The following is a 7,364-nucleotide window of genomic DNA, read 5'->3' as shown; positions in this document are numbered from 1 at the left end:
CATTTACCACCAGATATTTTTACACCTTTGAGAGACATGTACGGGAACTGCACCTGAGCAAGGTTTATTTGATATGCAAAAGGTGCAGAAAGAGATTCTTGAACATGGCGCAGTACAAACTGCATACGGACAGCGGATGCGCATTATCTAAAATCAACGACTGTGGCATACGCAGTAGTCTTAAAAATCAACCGAGCGTGTCCCCGGCTAAGACGCAGACATTTGTTTATATGGCCGAAATTGTATGCAGTGCCTCGTTCGATGTAGCATCAGGCTATGCCGAGAATGATGTGCACAATGCGGTAGACGATTTTTCTAGTACAGATATCCTCACAAACGTCTCATGTCTGGCGAGACAGCTTGAGTCGCACTATCGATGTCCGATAGGGGGAGTCGATGCAGTTGTTGCGGGGGTAAAAGATATTTTATCGACTGCTGGAACATCCGTTAATGTGTCTGCAGTTGAAATTGACAGATCAAGAAAAGCACTATATGATTCTCAAGGAATTTATGTTCCCGCAGAGGAAGTGAAACTTCGGCATGGGGTGAAAGGCTATTTTATGTCACTTAAGAGACTGATTGAGAACTTGCTACATCACCCGAGCTATGCGCGCATCTTTCAGTGTGCATTGGAGACGTCAAATGATGCGTTGCTAAGAGATTTCACTGACGGAACACGTTTTAAAATGCACCCAATTGCACGTTTTCATCAGATGAACACTATTGTGATGCTTTTGTACAGCGATAATATTGAATTGACCAATCTTCTAGGAATAAAAAGAGGCTGTAGAGGCAAGCTGTGTTTTCTGTCTCTTTTGTTAACATTCCGCCGTCAGAAAGATCTGAAGTAGCCAGCCTATTTATACTTGGAGTGGGAAAAGCAAGTGCGCTTAAATCACAAGAAGCAAAGCATTTACTCCTTCAAGACTTTGTTTCCACGTTAAGTTGACTCCAAAGTGGCTGTTCACTAAAACTGCCTGTGGTAAAGAAATCTTTTTTTTTGGTTTTTTGCTCGCCTATGTTATGAACTCCTTGGCAAGCCACATTATAGCAGGCTTCAAAGAAAGCTTCAGTAAGAATCTCCGTTTGGCGTGCCGGACCTGCAAAGCTTCTACAACTGATTTTCATAGCTTTCATTATGAAATGCAATGCCCACTACGTACAGAGTCCCAGTGCCAAGAGGATTTGCTAGCGCTTGAGGCAGCAGCTTCAAAAAAGGACCGTACTGAATTGTCAGCACAGTGCGGAATTAAGTCAAGATCTGTCCTTCCGGAAATCGCTAATTTCTCATTCCTCACAGACTTGCTATATGACCTAATGCACATTCTGTTAGAGGGGGTCGTTCCTCTGGAGGTGGCATTGTTCAGTAAGTTTGTTGTCAGGGAGGCAATGTGGATGAGTTTCAGCGAACTGAATGCTGCCTTGTCACAGTTCTGCTTTAATAGACATGTTAGTAAAAGTGACTACCCCCGGAGCTTGGAATCAGACTTCAGCTTTCAATGTTCGGCAAGCTCCAGTTTAATACTAATTCTGCATTTTCTCATCATTACCGATCGATATATGCCTGAAGAGGCTGCACAAGATCCTAATTGCGAATGTTTTCGGCTGCTGTGCGTCATCACACAATCATTCATTTCTCCTGTTATCTCCTTAGATACACTGAGGGACATTGAATGCATGGTAGCGCGCCATAACAAGCTTTTCGTGAACTATATGGTTCTGATCGTAACTGCACAAGCTGGTGCATATGGTTTCTCAAATATGGAGATTTGGTCCTTCCCACCACCATTGGACCATGCGATTTGACACTAAAAATGCTCTTCCAAAATCAAAAATTTCTGGAATTTCAAAAACATTGCATTATCTGTTGCCAATTATTATCAGATGAGAATGTCCAATGACTTGTAGGAGGGGCCTCGTCAGCCCAAACTGGTGGCTACGGAAAGTGTCTCTGCAACAAATGTAGGTGCACCACTGTGCTTGACGTCGGCTTTTTGCCATTTGGACTGGACCCTTGTGCTGTTGGCCTGACAGCTATGTCCATGCACTCTGCCTTTGCCTCTGGTGTCAAAATCTCCGTTTCTGATGTGGTTGTATTTCAACAAAATGAGGTCCCGATGTTTGGCGAAATATAAACAATTGTACCTTGGTTAGGCAAGACTTTCATCTCTCTTCAGGTCTTAGCCAAAGTGAGCTATTCAAAACGGCTGAATGCATTTGTGCTGCTGAAGACACCGCACGGTGTTGTGATTAAACCTGAACTGCTTTTGTATCTTTCGACACTTTATACTTACGCCAGAAATTATGTCGTTTATGCTGTCACAAAATGTATCCATGAGTCACCTTTCTTGTAATGCCTTTGATTTTGGCGCATTTTATTCCTATCGTTGCTTCATGCGAATAAAATGCAGGATGTACTTGGTGTGAGAGATCCCTTGTTAATAAAGCTTGTTTTCTTTCTGCTTAGGAATTTCATAACTGGCTCCTTCACAATATGTCAGAATTCTCTGACAGCGTTCAGCCTGTCCTGCAAGAAAAAGCAGTTTCACAAAGGCTGCAAAAAAAAAAAAAAACTTTCCCGGCAGCTACGCGCAGATTTGACCTTGTTTCTGGAGTAAGTTTTTTTCTTCGCTGTTGAACCATGCTGTTCGATTTTGCTGTTTTAAATTGAGTTCACAGATTCTAATCTTAGATGCAAAGATACACCACAACACGCAGCTTAAATCATGTGGTTAGTTACAACCTTGGTTACAAAGTTACTGGTTACGCATTTCTGAATGGCTCTGTAGCCATTCAGAAAGATTGCATGAGCCACTGGTTTAGATAATGCAAGATGGAGCTTCTAACAGTGCATGGGCAGGTGCTCGCGCTGTGTTTTTCAGATATCACAAGTATTCTCGAATGTGGAAAAATGTACATCATAGCGCCAGCATGCGATTAAACCTTAAATTAAGTCACAAGTGCTACTATGTTGTATCAGTGGCCCTTGCTGATATTGTGCATTATCTTTCTGTGACGAGGGATAGAAGGATCTGCGTTTTTTTTTTCTTTCAGTGAGAATAATCTCATTACCACTGGAATCAAAGGGGAGCGTCGCTCAATGTACAAAGTTTTTGGTGAAGCACTCGCCGCGAAATACCCAATGATGTTGTGGGATGAGCCTGAAGAGCACCTTTTGGCTTCGAGGACCCATGTTTCTGTAAGTACTCTGAAAAGCGCTGTGTATAACAAGCTGATGCTCTTTTCAAATGAGAGTATATTTTTTATTCGAATCGTTGTAGGCAGTTCTGTTCGCTTCACTGGTTCATCTCAGAGCACACCTTGTTTTTCATCGGCATTCAAAGGTTTACAAGTGTGCTCTGTTTCATTTTTACTTCCTCAAAAAACTAATGCAGCGAATTTTGTGGTGCTAGCTGTTCTAAGTAATGTCTTTAGAGTGCATATGACTTAAATATGTGCCACTTCAGATAGAAAAAGCAGTTTTTAATTTGGATGTCACAAGCATATTTAATTTCTTTCAGAGCCTATTCATCAAGGGGTTGACTATGGCTCGAAAGGTGCGCAATCACAGAAAATCGAAAAGAGCGCATGTCACTGTTCTTTCACCCACCACTGAGATCACAAAGGAGAATGCTGTTGCCAAGCTACAGGTTTGTTTGCATGTGCAATTTAGATTACATAGATTTGAACATTGGTAACTCGTAGTCGCTTTCTTTCAATGTATTTCAGGCCTTAAAAGCGACACATTTGAGTGCCGTGAGGCTTGACACAGAAAGGATGCAGGCCCTCCTTAAATTGACGTACGAAGAACGCTGCAAAAGCCATGATGGTCCATTGCCCCAGTATTTTTACTAGAAGAAATTATAAGTGCAAGTCTATTTCCGAGTCTCAAAGAATGCATGACAAAGAATGCATGCTGGCATTTTCTAATATACTGCTGCACGGAATAGCAGGTCACTGATATATAAAACTGTGAATTCTCTAAATTTCGATCTTACTCTCGCGTCGAATGGCGCCAAACGAAATTTTCTCTACCATCGTGATAAAGGAGCGCGATTAATTGCCTAAATGCACCGAAACGTTGCCTCCGAGACGGCATGCGCAGCCTGATCTCGGAGGTCATGACCAAGATTAGTGACAGCGCGAAACAGATGCGTCAATATATTAGTGATCTGCAGACGTCACGGGTATCAGAAGCGGCTGAGTAAGTTGTGCTGTCAGTTATCGAAATTCTCCTTTGCTACTTAAGACGTTCCGCAATCGCACGGCCTGTGAATATTCTTGCCGTAGTGTGCTCCGCCGTGCAGAACCATGGAGCAAAAAAAAAAAAAAAAGCTTCGGAAGGAGCTCACGAGTCGTGCACAAGCCAACCTCTTCTAACTAAATGTTTTGTTTTACGGGTACATTGATTCCGCACAGGCAGTATAATTGCTCACTTGATCAATAAAAATGGTTTATGCGTGACAGCACGTGTTCATCTACATGAAACGTATGTGTTTAAGCTGAGGTTTTTGTTATTCTAAGCTGTATTTGGTGTCACAAGTGCGCCTAATCTCACACTATTTTGAAGCAATGTGTTCTGTATACGACTACGTCTTGCTGTGGGTGCGCGAATACTAAAATAGTGAGCGGACGAATCATTGGAATCGTGATGCTAGAGGGAAAGGGCGACGTGATGGCAGCCTATGAGGCCGTGCATCGTCGATGCATTACTTTATATGCAGGAGAAAGCGCGAGGTCATTTCGGCTGAAGCGCTCAGGCAGAGCGTTCTCGGTGCATCATTGCGAGCCACACCGCCCCCGTTTTGCCTGGCCGCGAGTGGCCGCGCTACCACGACCCGCGATATCGGCTAATCTCGGAGGCCATGGTATATATAGTATGCGATAGTCGGAATATCCTACGTGAACACCCGCACAGTGCTAGAGGTCGCGTGCGGCGATGACATATACTCTCGCGCTCAAGGTCGTCGAGCGAATGATCCATGTCATTTTTGGCACAAAAGTAGCCTCGAGCATAACGCAGTCATAGTGCATAATCCTTTGTCTGTCGCGCATATTAATCTTGCGGTAATCCACATGCTGTAAACATGAAATAGCCCTTCCGTATTCTGAAGGAAAAGTGGAAAGGAAAATGCTCTATGCAAAAAAATTCCAGCAAAATGCAGAACTGAGAGCCTCATTGATATTCATCACAGCTGAACATCACGCATTCATTAGCATCTTAGCAAAACGAGATGTATAAACCAAGGTCTTGGCACCCTCCTGAATCAAACACCAAAAACGTGCAGACTCTCTGAACAGGCTGGTTGTTATTATTTCAACTGAGAAGAAACAAATTATTTACCATCTTTTTTATAACAAAGGCACAGGAGTATCGCTCTGGAGCATGCCAGTACTACTTAGAGCTATAGTTGGAAATCTAAGTATAGAAATAGTCATAAGCAGTGTGCATGTAGTAGCTAAGTGCTCCGAAATGCATATTTAAGTGGTCCAAACTGCTCCAAAACTGACATTTTGTTGTTCCAAATCTCGATTCTTAAGGGGGACCAGTGCACTTATCCTTAAATTATTAGTTATTAAATGGTCGAAATTAATATTGTATTGCTTTACGTCCTCATATCATGAAGAATATCTGAAAGAAAGCTTTATTTTGTCGTTAATGTTAATCATCACTCTTGCTTCATCTTGACTGTTTTTCTCCAGCTTTGCATCGAAGTCGAGCTTAGGTTTAAAAGCAGCTTTGGTGACCTAGAGAGAAAGCTAAGAGCAGTGTCGGAAGCGTTTTCTTGCAAAGAACAACGTGAATGCACATTCATCGACAATGTCAAGCACTTTCAAGGCCATTCAAGGCACACGCTTATCAACGAAGTTTGTGGAATTATTACTAGATGCATACACTTATGAAATAATGTAGCATCAAGCACTTTCTCATATTTTGAATTTCGCTTTAATTAACACAGTAATATAAGAAAGCTCTAAATTGTTGTTTTTTTACGAATTTCACTTGAGTATTCTGAGAAAGAATATTTTCCTGGCTGTTTTTTCATGGCGCTATTGTGATACTTCACAGATGGCTCTACCGGATGACGTGCAAATCCCTGCACCCCATGTGTATACGTGTCCTAAACACACACGCGTTTACGCTGGAAGCGCTGAGCAAATAATCCAGATGGCTAGTAGAAATATAGAGCGGGCCCTCATTTTTGCCTGCTGACATATTGCATCAAAAATCTTGAGTACCCGCCTGCTTTCTCACCATACCTTGTCCTGCTGCAAAAGATTGCCTTGCCGGACACACCCGTGCCTCATGGACTGCTCACAAACTGCCTGAAGAATCTTCTTTTGCTCTTGAGAAAGAAGAATGTGTAGCCTTGTACGCCACTGATATTTTTGTTCGTCTTGGTTTTGCGGGCCGTTTTGCTGGTTGGATATTATATTGCATACAGCTCACATTTCAGCATATATGATAGTTTACTTTTGAGTCCTTGAGAAAGCACGAAGAACATTTTAATAAAGGACGTTCTGAAAGCAATCTATGTCTTTTCGATTGCTGTATACCTTTGCAGAGGTTACATTTTGAAAGAAAATTGTGCAACCTATATAAACAAGATATAACCTTTAGTTTTGTAACCATTACAAAGGTTACAAATGTAAAGGTTACACTTATGTAACTTTTAGGTTATAGGTGCACCAAATTGTGAAGTTCACCTTTGCATAGGTTACCATAGTTAGAGCGCAGTGCCACGAATACAGTGAACCAGTCTACACCATGAACTCGAGGTGGTTAAAGGTGAGAAGTAGACCCGAAGCGCAAGCCGTAAAAAAGCGTGTGTGTGCCAACTCTCGTTTGGTCCTTGGAATGTCCGCTGGGTGGCGATGCTTCTATATGGGGAATATATGATGAAAAGATGCGAGATGGTGGTACTTCGAGTGTTGAATAGATGGACCAACAGGCACATAGAGGCATGGATGGACGCATGAACGGACGCAGGGACAGATGCACGAACAGACGCACGCACGGACGGGCGGATGAACGCATGGACGGTCACACAGACAGACGCATGGACGGACGGAAGCAAAAAGGAATAGACGGACGAATGCTTCGCCCCACTCTCCATCATTCACTCCGCGGATATGCTGCCAATTATTTTTATCGAGCGACGCATCATGAAATGACGCTAAATGTGTGTACAAATGTTTCACGCGCAACCATATCTTGAAGACTTGCAGATGTTTATATAACCAGTTGTTTGTACTTGCGCAATGACGCCAACTGAAACATGCTTATTAGCAACACCAGAAGCTGATATGAAGCGCTCATGCTTGCGAGGACGGTGGCCCTGGACACTGCTACATAAATCAAC

At 42.7% G+C, this 7,364-nt stretch overlaps 2 pseudogenes; both read left to right on the top strand.

Moving 5' to 3' along the window:
• The first annotated feature begins 686 nt into the window (after positions 1-686).
• LOC142785291 (uncharacterized) lies at positions 687-2,354 on the top strand (annotated as a pseudogene).
• Positions 2,355-2,412: 58 nt separating this feature from the next.
• Positions 2,413-6,407, top strand: LOC142785290 (uncharacterized; annotated as a pseudogene).
• The last annotated feature ends 957 nt before the right edge of the window (positions 6,408-7,364 follow it).

Source organism: Rhipicephalus microplus, unplaced genomic scaffold (genome assembly GCF_043290135.1).
Source record: "Rhipicephalus microplus isolate Deutch F79 unplaced genomic scaffold, USDA_Rmic scaffold_20, whole genome shotgun sequence".
NCBI lineage: Eukaryota > Metazoa > Arthropoda > Arachnida > Ixodida > Ixodidae > Rhipicephalus > Rhipicephalus microplus.
The sequence above is the reverse complement of the archived record's forward strand: the minus strand, read 5'-3'. Positions and strand labels throughout refer to the sequence as shown.